General features: G+C 44.1%; 1 protein-coding gene across 1 annotated transcript in view; it reads right to left on the bottom strand.

Annotated features, from left to right (window-relative positions):
* The window catches only part of HADHA (hydroxyacyl-CoA dehydrogenase trifunctional multienzyme complex subunit alpha), a 1,198,456-nt gene that overhangs the window by 1,652 nt on the left and 1,175,917 nt on the right, over nucleotides 1-20,887 (bottom strand). The window lies entirely within an intron of this gene.

Here is a 20,887-nt window from a genome sequence, read left to right as displayed (position 1 = left end):
TTCTGGAGGACAGACACAGACAGTGTTGCAAAATTAACAGTGTTTAAAGTTTCTTGCTTGTAAAAAGCCAGACTCAGACTTGACCAGTTTGGGATAGAAATGGATGTCTTGGAAACTGCAAAAAGTTATTACAGGAGCTAGTCCTTTCTGATGGGACAAACTCCATGATTCTCTGAAGAAACACATGCAAGACTATTGCTAGGATAGGATTTGTTGATCTGAAGGAATACGAAGGATCCCAGAATGAAAATTTCAGGAGCTGAATGGTTTAGGTGGTATGGTGGGAGAATTGGTTAAAAAAAAAAAGGTTGTCAGAAAGTTGTATTTCTGTCAAGAAAGGAACATTTGGGTCCCTTAAAATCAGATTACATTGTCTTGTCATATCTTTTTTGAAAATGTTTTCTTTTTTGCTGCAATGCTTTAAAGTGCTTATGTTAAAACAGTCCAGATTTAGAAGGGCTTTGAAATTCTGGAACAGTGGTAAACAACTGTTTAACCCCTACAATCTAACTTCTCTTCTAATTTCTTGAAAAAAAATATTGCTGAAGAATTGTCAAAAAAAATTTATTTTAGCCAGTGGAGCAGCTACAAGTTTATCACTTACACCATCTGGAAGAAACTGTGCATCTTCTAACAATGGAACCAGTGGCAGGAGCACTAGAGGATACATCAGCTCATCATACACACATTTACTAAACTGCCTTGCCACTTGACAGGCTGAGCTAATCACATTTGTATTAAATTCTGCAGATATGATTGACCATTAAAGAAACTCAAAAAATACACAAAGACTGAGGGCAGAAATGTTTCAGTAACTGAAAAGTACAGTTTTGTACCTACCATAAATGTAGATGTTCGAAGATCCACATTGCTGCAGTCCTTACACTTGGGTAGTCCGCTGTCCTCGGTCGGCCCGAATATCAAAGTATAAGGCTGACGTCGGTCAAGGCGCATTTGACTGACATCAGGACGTCAGGGTACAAATGCGCATGACCGACGTCATATCCTCAGTCTTTTCTTGCCCCAGATGTCAGAAGACCCTAAAAATAAAGGTCAAAACCAAAAGACAGCAAACAACCAACCAACCACCCTTGCACTAACTATATGTACAATATATACAATATACACAATATGTACAACCCAACCCACACAACCACCTCTAAGTACAGAGGGGAAGGAGGGAGGGTAAATTGGACTGCAGCAATGTGGATCTTCGAACATCTACATTTATGGTAGGTACAAAACTGTACTATGTTCTTCATCTCACATTGCTGCAGTCCTTACACTTGGGTAGAATCCCAAAGCAGAGGTAAGGGAGGATGGCTAACTACAAGGAAGAAGGAGCTGCCAACATGCCCTGCAAAACAGCAGTGGCAAAACCAGCCCTGGATTTAGAGTAAAGTGGCAGGTGATAATGCCTAGAGAAAGTATGCACTGAACTCCAAGTAGCTGCCTCCAAAATATCCTTGGTTGCCACTCCCCTCAAAAAAGCTGTTGAAGTGGCAGTAGCCCTAGTGGAATGAGGCCTAATCCCAGCTGGAACCTCCTTGCCATGATGGGAGTAACAGAAAGCAATGCAAAACCCAATCCACTTAGAAATAGTTTGTTTTGACACAGGCTTGCCCTGAGAACTCAAAGCAAAAGAAACAAACAACTGCTGAGACTGCCTGAACCCTTTAGTTCTGTCCAAATAATAACGCAACTGCCTGTGTACATCTAAAGTGTGCAAAATCTTTTCCCCTTTATTTTGGGGATTTGCATAAAAAGTAGGCAAATGAATAGTTTGACTTAAAGCCACACTAGAAACCACCTTAGGCATAAAGGAAGGATTAGTACGTAATGATACCCTATCCTTATGGAAAATCAAGAAAGGCTCAACCGCCATAAGGGCCTGCAATTCAGAAACCCTTCTTGCAGAGGTAATCGCCAACAAAAAAGCAGTCTTCCATGATAAATATTTCAACTCAGAAGTAGCTGCAGGCTCAAAAGGTTGTAGAGTGAGTTTCTCCAACACAAAATTGAGATCCCAAGCAGGAGTAGGAGCTCTTCATGGGGGTCTTATATTCTTTGCCCTCTAAGAAATTGCTAGAAGAAAGGATGAGAAAACAATGGTGGGACACAATCATAGTGAGCGAAATTGCTGCAGCATGAACCTTAATAGAAGAGAAAGACAAACCTTTGTCCAGTAACTCAGTAAGATATTGAAGAGCCACACTCAAATTAGGCTCAGAAACATCAAAATCTTTGCTGCACTCCAAAATAAAAATCTCTTCCATTTATCTGCGTACACTTTCCTTGTACTAGGCCTTCTAGCTTCCAAAATCACATTCAAAACTTGTTGTGGAAGTTGAGACCCTCTATGGTTCAAAACAGAATATGCCAGGCTGTTAGGTGAAGAGAGTGAAGTTTGACATTCAGCAAATGGCTGTCCTCCTGTGACAACAGGTGTGGAATCTAAGGCAAAGGCCATGGAGGCTTCCGTACCAGACTTTTCAGTAATGGGTACCAGTGCTGTCGAGGCCAATCTGGAGCTATTAAAATCATCCTTGGCTTGTCCTGTCTGACCTTTAGAAGTACCTTTGGGAGGAGAGGCAGAGGAGGAAAGGCATACACATGAAGATTGCTCCAATTGAAAGAAAGAGCATCCACTTTCCAAGCTGTGGGATGAAACCTTTTGTGCAAAACTTTGGCAGCTGATGGTTTAGTGGAGAAGCGAACAGATCTATGTCTGGAGTTCCCCATGACACTGTCAATTTCTGAAATACAAGAGGATCCAATTTCCACTCGTGGGGATCCATAATTCGTCTGCTCAACACATCTGCTAAGGAGTTCTGTGCTCCTGGCAGAAACCTTGCCTGAAGATTGAGCTGTAAACTGAGAGCAGTCTCCCACAAAATCATTGCTTGCCTGCATAGAGGATAAGAATCGTTCCCCTTGCTTGTTGATGTACCACATGACAGTTGTGTTGTCTGTTAGAATCAACACCTGCCCTGGAAGAAGTAAATCCTTGAAAGCTATTAATGCAAACTGGACTGCTAACATCTCCTTCAGGTTGATATGTAGATGTTGTAGTCTGGCAGGCCACTTGTCTTGTATCCACTTTCCATTTAGATGAGCTCCCCAAGCTTTGTCTGTGGCATCTGTCGTTAAAATCTGACTCGCCTCTGGCCGGGTCACAGAGAGTCCCTTGTTTAGGTGACATTCCTGAGCCCACCACAAAAATTCCTTTTGAATGCAAGGTATTATTTGAATGACAGTGTCTAGATCCTGGCAGTGCTGTGTCCATACATTTTTGAGATACCATTGCAGCTTCCTCATATGCAGTTTGGCATTGGGAAGCACCAGAATACAAGATGCCATGAACCCTAAGGCTTGAAGGACTGTCCTTGCAGTCAGCCCGGACTGATGAGATAGCTGATGGAAGTAAAGGGATAGACTCTTTTGTTTGTCCAGGGTTAAAAGGCCATCTGGGATGCTGTATTCAGTCTCACACCCAGAAAGCACATGTCCTGAGAGGGTACTAGACTGGACTTTATTTCGTTCACAGAATACCCCAGGCATCTTAGCACTGCTATCACATATTCCAAATGATGAAGAAGCTCTTCCCTTCCTTGAGCCAGAATCAGGCAGTCGTCCAAATAAGGATAGATCTGTATTCCTTTTAGCCTGAAGAAAGCTATCACTGGAGCCAGAACTTTCGTGAATACTCTGGGCGCAGTAGATAAGCCAAAGGGCAATGCAGAGAACTGATAGTGAGAAGTCCCAGCTCGAAACGCAGATACTTCCTGCAACTTAGTCTGATAGGAACATGAAGGTAAGCCTCCTTGAGATCCAAAGTTACCATCCAATGATCTTTGCCCAGCAGAGGTAAAAGCTGTTGTAACGTCAACATTTTGAACTTGGGAATGTCCAGATAAGTGTTGAGGGTAGATAAATCCAAAATTGGTCTCCACGTGTTCCCCTTCTTTGGTACTAGGAACAGGCGAGAATAAAATCCTAGGCCCACTTCTGGCATAGGGACCGGCTGTATTGCCCCTATTTGGAGTAACAGAGAAACTTGCTTGTGAGCCTCTATTCTTTGTTGAGGAGGAACGTCTGGCATGCCTTTGAAAGGAGGCAAGGTATGGAAATAAAACCTGTAACCGTGGTGTATGATATCCAATACCCATCTGTCTTGGGTAATTAAACTCCAATTTTCTTTGAAAAGTGCCAACCTTCCTCCCAAAGGTGCTGCCAGACGAGAAGGCTCTGGCAGCTGAAAAGGTAGGTCATTGGGTCTGTTTACGAAAGGACTGACCCCTGTCCTCACCCGAAGACTGTGCAGGAGAACTCCCTGTTCTAGGCCTGAAAGAGCCCTGAGCTCTGCCCCTACCACGTCTAGATCTACCCCTAGACTGGGAATCATAAGAAGGATACGTCCACCCCTTAGTAGGCCAATTTCTACTAAACTTTGGAGGCTGGACCTGCAAAAAATCTTTAACAGTCTGCATAGACTTAGCCTTGTCTTCCATTTTCTTTAAAACTGCCTCAACAGGAGGACCAAACAACACGTCAGATTGTAAAGGAGCATCTAAAATCCTTGTTTTAACATGTTCAGACAAATTTTGATCCCTCAGCCAGGCGTGCCTGCGAAGAACTGACCCAGTGGCAGCCACCCTAGACGAGGCCTGTACAGCATCAAAACCACATTGCAAAGAATGCTTACCCACCTGTTCAGAAACATGCACTAAATCTTGCAACTCTTTACAATCAATACCTACTGCCAGAGCATCAACCTTAGACTTTAATTGTGAAAGGAGATAGTTCTGGTATTTCAACATGTGAAACTGGCAATTCAAAGCCCTCATAGCAAGAGTGGAAGAAGTATAAACTTTCTTTCCCCATCTATCCAAGGCCCTAGCCTCTTTGTCTGCAGGAACCGGATTCTTAACAGAAGCCTTAACACCTTTAGGCCCCTGACTAACAGTTTCTGGGTCAGCCCTAGGACTCTTAAAAAGATACTTATGAGCTTCAGGCACACTGTAATACCTATCCGGCTTAACAGGAGCAGGAGGCAAAGAATCAGGATTAAGAGAAGCCTCTGTAAAAACATCTTCTACTACATCCAAAACAGGAGGTATAGCCAAAGGCCTATGCTGGGGTAAAAACAAAAATTCCCTAAGCCTTTTCCTGGAATCAGAGAAGTCCTGACCTTCCCACTTAAAATGCTCCCTCATGGAATGAAGAGTTTCTGAAAAAGAAAAATCCTCAGGAGGAGAAGCAGGAGGAGTAGAATCATCCACATCAAAATCAGAATAAGGAGAGTACTCCTGCAAGTCTTCAGCCGAAGACTCTGAAACATCTGAAGCCTGCTCAAAACCCCCCAGCTCAGGCTCCAACCTAGGTCTCTTATCAGGAGGGGGCATAGAACCCCTAATTAAAGTAATCAAATCTTCTGCCATTTTAAGCATATGCTTCTTGGGCACAGTACCTGAAGAGCTAGGGGTAACACCAACTGAAGCCAAACCTGGCCTGCCCTGGGAGAAGCCTTTGAAACAGAAGGAGAGGGCCTAGCCACCCTAGGAAGGGAGGGAGTATAGTAACCTGAGAAGCCCCCTCAGCCTGACTTGCCTCCTGAGAGGCCACATCTTGCAATAATAAGGTCTCACCCTGGGAACACAAAGAAACCTCCGGCGGAGCCACCGGCTCCACCGACACCTCTAAAGAACCGGCGTCCGGTACAGACGGTTCTTCTAGCCTAGGCTTAACTGCCTTGTCCTTGCGCTTCTTGAAGAAGCGGCCGGAGCATCCGACGGCATTTTATAATTACACCGCTTCCCAAAGACTAACCTTGCACAATCCAACCTTCTCTTTATAGTGCGTTTATTAAATCTAGCACAAGAGCGACAGCCAACAACGTCGTGCTCAGGCCCTAAGCAAGGCATACACAAAGTATGATAATCTCTATGCGGTATCTGTTTCCCACAAGAAATGCAATTATTAACTTTTTCTGACATCCGGTAAATCACTGAGGCAAGAAAAAACTAAAATATTCCTCAACGGGGTACTTAGCCAACTTTGAACTCGGTCTGAAACTTCGAAATCGAAAAATCTCAGAACGCCAACCGGCACTTGCAATGCTGCTTCTGCATCGGACCATGCGGCAAAAAAGACTGAGGATATGACGTCGGTCATGCGCATTTGTACCCTGACGTCCTGATGTCAGTCAAATGCGCCTTGACCGACGTCAGCCTTATACTTTGATATTCGGGCCGACCGAGGACAGCGGACTACCCAAGTGTAAGGACTGCAGCAATGTGAGATGAAGAACATCATATTTTGAGTATATGTAAACTGGTTTTGATGCAAGTACCTCAAAATGCTTAGCTACAGTTAAGGTGCAATTCAGGCGTGATCTGTAGTTTTGGAGAGTTCTTGCAGCACTAAATTTAATTTGAAGATATCATTGGTCTTTGTGCAATTGTCAGTTTTTACTATCTTTTACTTTGACTATCTTCCCTATTAACTACAAAGAATCTTTGTTTGGCTGCCCTGCCAAACACAAGCTTTAGTACGCAAACTTTTCCATGTTTTCTGGGTTATCTCCAATAAGTAAATCTGGCAATCTTCTGCAGTTTTTAACATAGTACGCCTGTCTATGCCAATTTATTTGCAGCATTTCCTTTACTTCATGCTGGTTTCATTTGCTCCTTCATGCTGGATTTTAGGCACTAGCAATGCAGAAAGCAGGCAGTAAGCTCCTTAAAAATGTCCATCAATAATGGAGCTAGTGAGAGAATAAGTGTCACTGCAACAGAGTAATTCTCCATTACAAAACTGAAGGAAGTCATATCCTCTTAAACTTTACAATTCTTTCTCATGAAAATTTTCACTCTGGATAATTCTCTTCACTTTTCCACTGGAATGCGAAGAATGCAGACTGGATGTCATATGCCTGAATTCCAATTCATGCACAATTATTCTGAATTCCAGTCTTGAGTATTGCAGACTGCAGTCAGATAAAGTACAGTCGTGTACACTTACCATAAATGTAGATGTTCAAGTGTATTCACTGTTGCAGTCATCACACTTGGGTTATTCTGCCATGGGTAGCCCTCATTCGGCCCAAATATCAGAGGCTTAGTATTTCTGCGTCAGTTGCTGTCACTCCAGGACTGACATCAGGTAGTCAGTGGTACCTAATCAGGCAGCCGATGCCATTACATCAGTTTTTCTTGCCCCAAATGTCAGGAGACCCCAAAATAGGGAGCTAGCTTATGGTGGAAGAACACCACCAGTAGAAAGTAAATACCAAAAATCCCTGTAATGAGTGAGGAAGACAGAGAGAGACAAGGGGGATGGAGGGTGAGAAACCAGGACTGAAACAGTGAATACACTAACATCTACATTTATGGTAAGTGTACACAACTGTACTATGTTCATGTTTCATGGGTGCAGTCATTGCACTTGGGTTGAGTCCCAAAGCTGAAGAAAAGGGTGGAGACAGTCAAGAACACTGGGGGCTGGCTAGGATGCCCTGCAAGACTGTGGTTGCAAAGCCTGCCCTGGATTTGGAGAAGATAGGCAGGTGGTAATGCTTGAAGGTATGAACAGAACTCCATGTTGCAGCCTCCAGGATGTCCCTGGTAGGGACCCTTCTGAGAAAAGCTGCAGAGGTGGAGGCTGCCCTAGTGGAATGTGTCCTGACCCCCTTAGGGGCAGTTTCCAGTGGTATTTGTAGCAGAAATGGATACAGAGTGCTATCCATTTGGAGACTGTTTGTATATGGCCTTGCCCTCTGCCCCTGCTACAAAGCTGACTAGCAATTTGTCAGTTTTTGTAAAAGATTTAGTCCTATCCAGGTAGAATCTGAGCTGTCTGTGCACATCTAAAGAATGCAGAATCCCTCCCCCCTTGCTTTGTGGGTTAGGGAAAAAGGTGGGCAAATGAATAGATTGGTTGAGAGCCACTCTGGACACTTTAAGGCATGAAAGATGGGTTAAGTCCTGAGGGAGACCCTGTCAGCATGGAAAATGATGAAGGGCTCTACTGCCATGAGGGCTTGTAGCTCTGAAACTCTTCTAGCTGACGTGATGGCCAGACGCAAGGTTTTCTGAGAGAGGAATTTTAACTCTGCTGAAGCTGCAGGCTCAAAGGGGGCTAGTGTGAGCTTTTCCAACACAAAGTTAAGGTCCCAAGCTGGGGTAGGAGCTCTTCTGGGTGGCCTTAAATTGTTAGCCCCTCTTAGGAACTGTTTGATGAGAGGGTGAGAAAAAAGAGGTGGCTCTGTGCTGTAATGAGCAGAGATGGCAGAGGCATGAATTTTAATAGAAGAGAAGGATAGGCCCCTGTGTATTAGGTCTGCTAGGTAATCAAGGATGAGAGGTAGGGAGGGCTGTGCAGTTTTAGCCTGGATCCAGGTGCAATACCTTTTCCGCTTGTCAGCGTAAGATTTTCTAGTGCTGGGGCATCTGGCCTCACGTACAACATCCAGGACTTGCTTGCTTAGACTGGCAACTGGAGGAGAGGTCAGGGAATAAGCCAGGCTATCAGGTTCAGGGTCTGCAATTGTGGATGCATGAATTCTCTGTTCTGCTGGGTCAGGAGAGTTGGGATCTGAGGTAAGTGCCATGATGGCAGGGGTGACAGACTGAGCAGCAGTGGGTACCAGTGCTGGCCTGGCCAGTCTGGGGCAATCAAGATTGCTCTTGGTTTTTCCTCTCTTATTTTGAGTAGTACCCTTGAAAGTAAAGGTAGAGGGGGAAATACATAAATCGAGAGGTTTACCCATTGGAAGGATAGGGCCATCCACTTTCCAGGCCTTGCTGTGAGGTTCCCTGGTGCAGAATTTGCTGAGCTGGTGATTGTTGTGGGAGGCAAAGAGGTCCACCTTCAGGGTGTCCCACATTTGGGTTACAAGGTTGAAGGTGCTTTGGTCTAGCTGCAACTTGTGTGGGTCTAGGAGGTTTCTACTTAAGTTGTCTGCCAGAGGGTTTTGGGAGCCTGGCAGGAATTGTGCTTGCAGGTGAATTTGCATGGCTGAAGCTGTGTGCCACAGGGTCATGGTGAACCTGCAGAGGGAATAAGAGTGAGTTCCTCTCTGCTTGTTGATGTATCAAATCACTGTGGTGTCATCTGTTTTGATCAGTAGAGGCCTCGGGGAGAGTAGGGGTCTGAAAGCTGTCAAAGCATGCTGAATAGCTAGCATCTCTTTTTGATTGATGTGCAAATGTATTTGATTTGGGTTCCAATGGCCCTGAATGCACCTGCCATCCAAGTGTGGAGCCCAGGCATAATCTGGTGCGTCTGTGGTTAGGGTCTGGGCGGCGTGCAGTTGTGAGAAGGGAAGACCCTTGTTGTGAGTGCATGCTGCTGCCCACCAAAGAAAATATTTCCTGAGACAGGGTATCATAGGTATGATAGTTTCCAGGTCTTGAGAGTGTTGAATCCAAAGGCTTTTTAAGTACCATTGAAGTTTTCTCATATGCAGTCTGGCATATGGAATGAGTAGAATGCAGGAGGCCATGAACCCTAGAGCTTGCAGGATTATCCTTACAGATAACTGGGTTTTAGTGGGTAGTTGAGAGAAGTAGCCTGTCAGGCTTGTTTTTCTGGAGTAAGGAATGCCATCTGGGAAGCTGTGTCCAGGCTTGCTCCCAGGAATACACTTTTTTGAGTGGGTACTAGTTTGGATTTCTTTTCGTTTATAGTGTACCCCAGAGAGATCAGTAGGTGATGAGTCAGATTTTTTTGACTGTCTACTTGAATCAGGCAGTTGTCTAAGTAGAGGTAAATATGAATATTCCTTTGCCTGCAAAATGCAATGGCTGGAGCCAGGCATTTTGTGAAAACACTGGGAGCAGTGGATAAGCTAGAGGGAAGCACAGAGAACTGAAAATGCATAGATCCTGCTCTGAAACATAGATATTTCATGCAGGAATCCCTGATTAGAATGTGTAGATAAGGCCTCTTGGGTCTAGGGTGGCTAACCAAGCATCCTTGGATAGCATAGGAAGAAGCTGCTGGTGGGTGAGCATTTTGAATTTTGGTATCAACAGGAAGGTGTTTACAATTGATAGAGGATTGGGTGGCCAGGTGCCCTCTTTTCTGGGTACCAGGAAAAGCTTGAAATAGAAACCTTGGCCTATCTGGTCTGCAGGAACGGGCTGCATTGCCCTCACGGAGAGCAGGAGAATGGACTTGGTTTTTTGCCTGTACCCACTGGGTTGGAGGAAGATATGGGAACCTTTTTGGGGTAGGTAGTGTGTGGAAATAAAATTTATATCCATTGAGAACCCATCGGTCGTTGGTGAGAGGCCCAGTTTTGGCATGGGAGGAGAGTTTTCCTCCTAGGGGCACAAGCAGGTGGGCAGAGGTAAGGGGTGGAGGTGTAAAGTCATTGTGAGTTCTTTCCATAAGGGGGTGGCTTAGCACTCCCTGTTTTTGAAGTAGAGTAACTTCATTGCTTAGATCTCTGGATTCCCTGGGACTGCTGTCTGGGGGGGGTGGGGGGTTCTGCTTTCCCTAGGTCTTGTCTGAGCTGGTCTTGAGAGGGCCGGAAAGGACCAGTGCTTGGAGGGGCAATGCCTACTGAAGCTAGGAGGTTGGACCTGCAAGAAGTCTGTCTGCATAGGTTTAGCTTTTTCTTCCATCTTTTTTAAGACCTCTTCTCTGCCTTGGTGCCAAACAAATTGTCTTTGTTCAATGGTGTGTCCAATAGTTTTGATTTGACATGGTCTGGCAAGGTCTGTTCCTTAAGCCAAGCATGTCTTCTAAGTACAGAACCTGTGACTGCCGCCCTGCAGGATGCTTCTAGGGCATCAAAGCCACATTGCAAGGAGTGTCTAGTAACTTGGCTTGCAGAATGCATAAGCTCCTGTAATTCTTTATTTTCTGCACAAGCCAGAAAGATAGATATTTTTGTTTAAGGAGTTCCAAGATATGTTGCTGGTATTTCAGCATGTGGAACTGACAATTTAGTGCTCTAATGGCAAGAGTTGCAGAGGTGTATACTTTTTACCCCATCTGTCTAAAGCTCTGGAATCCCTGTCCGAGGGGGTGGGATTCTTAGCTGTGGTTGCTTTTATTCCTTTAGGTCCTTGGGAGATAACCTCTGGGTCAGCAGTAGGACTCTTGAAAAGAAATTTGTGAGAGTTAGGGATTCTACCCATCAGGCTTCCTGGGAGCAGGAGGAAGGGTGTCAGGAGTTGAGCTGTATTCCATAAAAGCATCATCCACAACATCCAGGACAGGAGGAATGGTTAAAGATCTGTGCTGTGGTAAATCTAAGAATTGTAGACCACAAAAAAAGATGCCAACAATGAAAGAAAGAACCACCAGCTAGCAAACCAACGTATTTTATTCTCTAACTTCTCGACTGTAAAAAAAAAAGTCTTCAAGGAGTAAATCTAAGAATTCCCCGAGTCTCTTTTTGGATTGAGGATAGTCCTGACACTCCCATTGGAAATGGTCCCTTAAAGTATGTAGGGTCTCACCAAATGAAAAATCCTCTGGAGGAGAGGCAGAAGGCAATCCTCTGCATCTGAATCCTCATAAGCAGACAAGGGTTGCATGTCTTCATATTCAGAAACCTCAGAGTCATCGGACTCCTGGTCAGATAAAACTGCTGGGGACAAGTCTCTTTCATTTGGAAGGGGTAGGCTGGCTTCCCCCAATAAGCAAGATTAGGTCTTCCACCATATTAAGCATTTGATATTGAGGCATGGAAGCACATGCTTGAGCTTGGGTCATCTGTTTTTTAGGCATAGTTCATACCCTGGGCCTTAGAAACTCAGTAGTTTTAGAAAGAACTGAAAACGCGAAAGTCGTCATCGATTTGTGTTGAGTATCGGTAGTGTGAAGAACTTCCTCGGAAGCCGGTACCTGCTCAGTGGCTCTGGACCCATCCAAGGTAGAGACATCCGCATGATCCTTAGTCAAAGAAGAGTCTAGCGACATACCAGACTCCGAACAGGTCTCGATAGCAGCCTGCGAGTCCACAGAAGCTGGCATCAGGGGCTGCAAAAGTGCCTGAGAACCAGCGAACTGGCGACTATTTTAACAGAAGCGTCGACGGCAGTTTTGGACCTGTGCGGTCTGTCTTTATCCTTACATTTTTTCGAAAGATTGGTAGTCAGATGGCTTACCGCAGCCATTTCGGACTACGGAGATCGAGAGCGAAAATATTTAGCTACAATAAGGGCCCTACGACATATACGTCTGGTGTTGAACAAAACCAACAGCGAGGGACGTCGTGGTCTGGGCCTAAACAGGTGACGCAGTAAGAATGGAAATCTCGGTGTGATATTTGCTTTCCACAGGCGAGACAATTGTTAACTTTTTCTGACATCGGTTAGAGCAAGAAAAAAGGATCCCCAATGGGGTACTTAGCTTTAGAAGACTTCAACTTCAATTCAGAACAAACTCAGCATCTGACCAGCACTCATGCGAACTGCTTCTGATTCGGGCTCCTCGGCAAGAAAGACTGATGTAATGGCATCGGCTGCCTGATTTTATACCACTGACGACCTGACGTCAGTCCTGGAGTGATAGCAACCAAAGCAGAAATACTAAGCCTTTGGTATTCGGGCCGACTGAGGGTTACCCCTGGCAAGATAACCCAAGTGCGATGACTGCAACAGTGAAAAACGAAGAACATCTGCAACATACATCAGGATTCTCCTGTCTCAAGAATATACATTTTAAGACACTAATTGTTGAGGCTTTCGCATTTGGTAATCTTAAGGATACTGCAATAAATCTACACAGATGAGCTACAATGCTTCTACAAACTTGAACAATCGAGTGTGCACGCACAGTTCTACATGCATTTTGGAACTGTGTTGGCTGGCATTTTCCTACTTTGCATTATGACATGCACTACAAGCAGCACCAATCTGCATTACTTGTGCTGTCTGTGCTGATATACCTGGCCAAATATGACATCTCTTGGTCTTCCTTGAATCCTACTACTCCAGATGCAATTAAAATATCTTCTGAAACATTTACTTTCTCCATATTGTGACAGCTTTTCAGATGAGCTCTACACGTAACTTAAATCTTCCATAAAAGAAAAAACAAAACTGAATTTCACTTTTGCCAACTCCAATAAAACAAACATGAGAATCCTCGAACAATTTACTAACATTTATTTACTTGCCCTTTGTAAGATTTCTGGTAAATCACTGATGCTTACAAAACACCACTGATTAACAGTTTCATTCTTCTTATTGGTCGGAAAATTGATGTTGACGCAGCATCTGTTGTTCTATTACATTTTAAGTCTATTAAGGTAATATTTAAAACTGTTGCTTTTTTTGGTTCTTTGTCCCTTTATTATTATTGGCTTTGTCCATAACTTTTGAGCAAGGAAGGGTAGTATTTTGGTCCCTGTCTCAAATGTGTAACATGTTGGCAAACTGCTGTGAACCACAGTCATTAAATGGCAGAAATGTGAGTTGTAGACAATATCTAATGTTAACTAATGCAAAGCTTATTTTATCAACTTTCTAAGTATGTAAGAGCAGTAATTAAAATATGGTCCTGACTTTGGGGATTAGATTCTTGAGTTAAGAAGTTGGGGCAGGGTTGAATTGTGTGGTTCTGACAGCAGCCGCAAGTCATTCGTAGGCCATTATTTATGTATTTTGTGCATTCATCTGATCTCAAGCAGACACCCAAGAAGTACACAATCTGGCTATATAAAGTACAGTTTTGTACCTACCATAAATGTAGATGTTCGAAGATCCACATTGCTGCAGTCCTTACACTTGGGGTAGTCCGCTGTCCTCGGTCGGCCCGAATATCAAAGTATAAGGCTGACGTCGGTCAAGGCGCATTTGACTGACATCAGGACGTCAGGGTACAAATGCGCATGACCGACGTCATATCCTCAGTCTTTTCTTGCCCCAGATGTCAGAAGACCCTAAAAATAAAGGTCAAAACCAAAAGACAGCAAACAACCAACCAACCACCCTCGCAATAACTATATGTACAATATATACAATATACACAATATGTACAACCCAACCCACACAACCACCTCTAACTGCAGAGGGGAAGGAGGGAGGGTAAATTGGACTGCAGCAATGTGGATCTTCGAACATCTACATTTATGGTAGGTACAAAACTGTACTATGTTCTTCATCTCACATTGCTGCAGTCCTTACACTTGGGTAGAATCCCTAAGCAGAGGTAAGGGAGGATGGCTAACTACAAGGAAGCAGGAGCTGCCAACATGCCCTGCAAAACAGCAGTGGCAAAACCAGCCCTGGATTTAGAGTAAAGTGGCAGGTGATAATGCCTAGAGAAAGTATGCACTGAACTCCAAGTAGCTGCCTCCAAAATATCCTTGGTTGCCACTCCCCTCAAAAAGCTGTTGAAGTGGCAGTAGCCCTAGTGGAATGAGGCCTAATCCCAGCTGGAACCTCCTTGCCATGATGGGAATAACAGAAAGCAATGCAAAACCCAATCCACTTAGAAATAGTTTGTTTTGACACAGGCTTGCCCTGAGAACTCAAAGCAAAAGAAACAAACAACTGCTGAGACTGCCTGAACCCTTTAGTTCTGTCCAAATAATAACAACTGCCTGTGTACATCTAAAGTGTGCAAAATCTTTTCCCCTTTATTTTGGGGATTTGCATAAAAAGTAGGCAAATGAATAGTTTGGTTTAAAGCCACACTAGAAACCACCTTAGGCATAAAGGAAGGATTAGTATGTAATGATACCCTATCCTTATGGAAAATCAAGAAAGGCTCAACCGCCATAAGGGCCTGCAATTCAGAAACCCTTCTTGCAGAGGTAATTGCCAACAAAAAAGCAGTCTTCCATGATAAATATTTCAACTCAGAAGTAGCTGCAGGCTCAAAAGGTTGTAGAGTGAGTTTCTCCAACACAAAATTGAGATCCCAAGCAGGAGTAGGAGCTCTTCGTGGGGGTCTTATATTCTTTGCCCCTCTAAGAAATTGCTTGAACAAAGGATGAGAAAACAATGGTGGGACACAATCATAGTGAGCCGAAATTGCTGCAGCATGAACCTTAATAGAAGAGAAAGACAAACCTTTGTCCAGTAACTCAGTAAGATATTGAAGAGCCACACTCAAATTAGGCTCAGAAACATCAAAATCTTTTGCTGCACTCCAAAATAAAAATCTCTTCCATTTATCTGCGTACACTTTCCTTGTACTAGGCCTTCTAGCTTCCAAAATCACATTCAAAACCTGTCGTGGAAGTTGAGACCCTCTATGGTTCAAAACAGAATATGCCAAGCTGTTAGGTGAAGAGAGTGAAGTTTGACATTCAGCAAATGGCTGTCCTCCTGTGACAACAGGTGTGGAATCGAAGGCAAAGGCCATGGAGGCTTCCGTACCAGACTTCTCAGTAATGGGTACCAGTGCTGTCGAGGCCAATCTGGAGCTATTAAAATCATCCTTGGCTTGTCCTGTCTGACCTTTAGAAGTACCTTTGGGAGGAGAGGCAGAGGAGGAAAGGCATACACATGAAGATTGCTCCAATTGAAAGAAAGAGCATCCACTTTCCAAGCTGTGGGATGAAACCTTTTTGTGCAAAACTTTGGCAGCTGATGGTTTAGAGGAGAAGCGAACAGATCTATGTCTGGAGTTCCCCATGACACTGTCAATTTCTGAAATACATGAGGATCCAATTTCCACTCATGGGGATCCATAATTCGTCTGCTCAACACATCTGCTAAGGAGTTCTGTGCTCCTGGCAGAAACCTTGCCTGAAGATTGAGCTGTAAACTGAGAGCAGTCTCCCACAAAATCATTGCTTGCCTGCATAGAGGATAAGAATGTTCCCCTTGCTTGTTGATGTACCACATGACAGTTGTGTTGTCTGTTAGAATCAACACCTGCCCTGGAAGAAGTAAATCCTTGAAAGCTATCAATGCAAACTGGACTGCTAACATCTCCTTCAAGTTGATATGTAGATGTTGTAGTCTGGCAGGCCACTTGTCTTGTATCCACTTCCCATTTAGATGAGCTCCCCAAGCTTTGTCTGAGGCATCTGTCGTTAAAATCTGACTCGCCTCTGGCCGGGTCACAAAGTCCCTTGTTTAGGTGACATTCCTGAGCCCACCACAAAAATTCCTTTTGAATGCAAGGTATAATTTGAATGACAGTGTCTAGATCCTGGCAGTGCTGTGTCCATACATTTTTGAGATACCATTGCAGCTTCCTCATATGCAGTTTGGCATTGGGAAGCACCAGAATACAAGATGCCATGAACCCTAAGGCTTGAAGGACTGTCCTTGCAGTCAGCCCGGACTGATGAGATAGCTGATGGAAATAAAGGGATAGACTCTCTTGTTTGTCCGGGGTTAAAAAGGCCATCTGGGATGCTGTATTCAGTCTCACACCCAGAAAGCACATGTCTTGAGAGGGTACTAGACTGGACTTTATTTCATTCACAGAATACCCCAGGCATCTTAGCACTGCTATCACATATTCCAAATGATGAAGAAGCTCTTCCCTTCCTCGAGCCAGAATCAGGCAGTCGTCCAAATAAGGATAGATCTGTATTCCTTTTAGCCTGAAGAAAGCTATCACTGGAGCCAGAACTTTCGTGAATACTCTGGGCAGTAGATAAGCCAAAGGGCAATGCAGAGAACTGATAGTGAGAAGTCCCAGCTCAAAACGCAGATACTTCCTGCAACTTAGTCTGATAGGAACATGAAGGTAAGCCTCCTTGAGATCCAAAGTTACCATCCAATGATCTTTGCCCAGCAGAGGTAAAAGCTGCTGTAACGTCAACATTTTGAACTTGGGAATGTCCAGATAAGTGTTGAGGGTAGATAAATCCAAAATTGGTCTCCACGTGTTCCCCTTCTTTGGTACTAGGAACAGGCGAGAATAAAATCCTAGGCCCACTTCTGGCATAGGGACCGGCTGTATGGCCCCTATTTGGAGTAACAGAGAAACTTGCTTGTGAGCCTCTATTCTTTGTTGAGGAGGAACGTCTGGCATGCCTTTGAAAGGAGGCAAGGTATGGAAATAAAACCTGTAACCGTGGTGTATGATATCCAATACCCATCTGTCTTGGGTAATTAAACTTCAATTTTCTTTGAAAAGTGCCAACCTTCCTCCCAAAGGTGCTGCCAGACGAGAAGGCTCTGGCAGCTGAAAAGGTAGGTCATTGGGTCTGTTTACGAAAGGACTGACCCCTGCCCTCACCCGAAGACTGTGCAGGAGAACTCCCTGTTCTAGGCCTGAAAGAGCCCTGAGCTCTGCCCCTACCACGTCTAGATCTGCCCCTAGACTGGGAATCATAAGAAGGATACGTCCACCCCTTAAGTAGGCCAATTTCTACTAAACTTTGGAGGCTGGACCTGCAAAAAATCTTTAACAGTCTGCATAGACTTAGCCTTGTCTTCCATTTTCTTTAAAACTGCCTCAACAGGAGGACCAAACAACACGTCAGATTGTAAAGGAGCATCTAAAATCCTTGTTTTAACATGTTCAGACAAATTTTGATCCCTTAGCCAGGCGTGCCTGCGAAAAACTGACCCAGTGGCAGCCACCCTAGACGAGGCCTGTACAGCATCAAATCCACATTGCAAAGAATGCTTACCCACCTGTTCAGAAACATGCACTAAATCTTGCAACTCTTTACAATCAATACCTACTGCCAGAGCATCAACCTTAGACTTTAATTGTGAAAGGAGATAGTTCTGGTATTTCAACATGTGAAACTGGCAATTCAAAGCCCTCATAGCAAGAGTGGAAGAAGTATAAACTTTCTTTCCCCATCTATCCAAGGCCCTAGCCTCTTTGTCTGCAGGAACCAGATTCTTAACAACAGAAGCCTTAACACCCTTAGGCCCCTGACTAACAGTTTCTGGGTCAGCCCTAGGACTCTTAAAAAGATACTTATGAGCTTCAGGCACCCTGTAGTACCTATCCGGCTTAACAGGAGCAGGAGGCAAAGAATCAGGATTAAGAGAAGCCTCAGTAAAAACATCTTCTACTACATCCAAAACAGGAGGTATAGCCAAAGGCCTATGCTGGGGTAAAAACAAAAATTCCCTAAGCCTTTTCCTGGAATCAGAGAAGTCCTGACCTTCCCACTTAAAATGCTCCCTCATGGAATGAAGAGTTTCTGAAAAAGAAAAATCCTCAGGAGGAGAAGCAGGAGGAGTAGAATCATCAACATCAGAATCAGAATAAGGAGAGTACTCCTGCAAGTCTTCAGCCGAAGACTCTGAAACATCTGAAGCCTGCTCAAAACCCCCAGCTCAGGCTCCAACCTAGGTCTCTTATCAGGAGGGGGCATAGAACCCCTAATTAAAGTAATCAAATCTTCTGCCATTTTAAGCATATGCTTCTTGGGCACAGTACCTGAAGAGCTAGGGGTAACACCAACTGAAGCCAAACCTGGCCTGCCCCTGGGAGAAGCCTTGGAAACAGAAGGAGAGGGCCTAGCCACCCTAGGAAGGGAGGGGAGTATAGTAACCTGAGAAGCCCCCTCAGCCTGACTTGCCTCCTGAGAGGCCACATCTTGCAATAATAAGGTCTCACCCTGGGAACACAAAGAAACCTCCGGCGGAGCCACCGGCTCCACCAACACCTCTAAAGAACCGGCGTCCGGTACAGACGGTTCTTCTAGTCTAGGCTTAACTGCCTTGTCCTTGCGCTTCTTCGAAGAAGCGGGCGTCGGAGCATCCGACGGCATTTTATAATTACACCGCTTCCCAAAGACTAACCTTGCACAATCCAACCTTCTCTTTATAGTGCGTTTATTAAATCTAGCACAAGAGCGACAGCCAACAACGTCGTGCTCAGGCCCTAAGCAAGGAATGCACAAAGTATGATAATCTCTATGCGGTATCTGTTTCCCACAAGAAATGCAATTATTGACTTTTTCTGACATCCGGTAAATCACTGAGGCAAGAAAAACTAAAATATTCCCAACGGGTACTTAGCCAACTTTGAACTCGGTCTGAAACTTCGAAATCGAAAAATCTCAGAACGCCAACCGGCACTTGCAATGCTGCTTCTGCATCGGACCATGCGGCAAAAAAGACTGAGGATATGACGTCGGTCATGCGCATTTGTACCCTGACGTCCTGATGTCAGTCAAATGCGCCTTGACCGACGTCAGCCTTATACTTTGATATTCGGGCCGACCGAGGACAGCAGACTACCCCAAGTGTAAGGACTGCAGCAATGTGAGATGAACATCTGTTGGTTGTGTGTTTGTGCAGGGGGCATAGCTCTCAAATGCCCCAGATTCAGATTCTGCTTCATATTTTGGTCCAATTCTCATAATATCTGTGGTTTCCTGGCAAAATACTGTTGATTACAGTCACCAAAAAATGACAGACATGAGTTTTGGAATTCATATCATTCATAAAATACTTCTTAATGCAAAATCGGTTAAAATAGGAACTTTCTAAATAAGAGCAATGCTTAAAATCTGTCCCTTTTTTGGGTCTTTCTTCCCTTTTTATTTTTTTTCTCATATCCATCCCATTTCATTCTGTCCAGATGTCCCAGTGTTCCTGTCCTTTGCTGAGTCTATCTGCCTTTCCTTTCTTCCCCAGACTTCTTAAAGTGAGCTGGGGCCTGCAAGGATCTCATGGGTGTCCTGGGACAGTGAAGGGAACTGCTGCTGCTAGGTGGTGGTGGTGGTGGTGAGGGGGGCTGCTATGACCTACCCTTATTTCCCCACTCCCACCGCACCATGTGTCTGCATGTCAAAGGGCTAACTCTTCTGTGGTCCATGCTGCCTTGGAGCTTTTCTGACAAACTCTCCCCACTGGATAGGCCACAGCCATCTCTCCTTGCATTTTGCAAAGCAAGGACCTTAGCAGATTAAGTGGACAGTTCTTTGGGAAGTAGTCAGGCAAGAGGAAAACTTATCTGACTTGACATTAAAGTGAGTGAGTGACTACAGAGGTCTATACAGACACAATGAAAATGTTAATAGCATCTAGTTTTATTTTTTTTGTCATGTCTATTCCAGTTCCTGTTGATTTAAGCTTACCAATCTGCAACCCCATACAATTAGGAGATTCCACCACCTAACTGGGGAATATATTTCCTCTTTCTGAAAAACCTAGTACAGTCTATTTTCAAGTTACAGCAACCTCAGAGTTCCTATCTTTAGTTATGGGGGGGGGGGACACAGCTCCTGACATCATGGCCCTCCCTGCTGAAATACCCTTTATTCTACTGTGTAGTGTTCTTTCTATGTAGCTCATTACTTCTACTATTGCTACTGCATTGGGAGTCACCGTTCTGAGTTTGAGCAGACATATGCTCATAGAGGACACTAAACTTACAACTAAGGCTCTTGTATGTCAGCTAACTGGCTGTTGACTATACAACATCTAATCAACTTAATGATCTTCACTTTTACTCTGTTTGTACATTACTGTCTCTGTATCAAGCCATCTACAACTATTGGCTCACTATCTGTAAAACCACATAACCTTTCCAAACCATTTACTCTTTATAATGATTATAAAAGTTTCTATCCCAGGCAGAGGAATTTAGTACTATTGCACACTAGACACAAAAGCCTGAAAAACAGCAACTCTTTCTACCCTGTGACAAACCAATTTTTGCACATTTCACAGCAGCAGTTCTGTTTGCATATTCTGTTACAGCAGATCAATATTAAAGCACACTACATTCATCTATGTGTAATGTTTAAATGCTCTACAGTTAAGATATTAATTTGATTTGTACTGTAGTGGGAAAGTTTTGCTAGTCTTGAATGGTGTCTGAAGAGAGTCAAGCTGGATCAGTGTACTTACCAGGTTAACAAAAGATTACACAAAGATATCTGTAGCAGCGACTTTGCAAAAGATCAGAGGTATACATATAATTTAATGAATGTTTACAAACCAGAGCAGAACTAATTTTGTTGGTAGCAGCTCCCAACGAG

Source organism: Protopterus annectens, chromosome 2.part0 (genome assembly GCF_019279795.1).
Source record: "Protopterus annectens isolate FY-2018-M chromosome 2.part0, PAN1.0, whole genome shotgun sequence".
Classification (NCBI taxonomy): Eukaryota; Metazoa; Chordata; order Ceratodontiformes; family Protopteridae; genus Protopterus; species Protopterus annectens.
The sequence above is the reverse complement of the archived record's forward strand: the minus strand, read 5'-3'. Positions and strand labels throughout refer to the sequence as shown.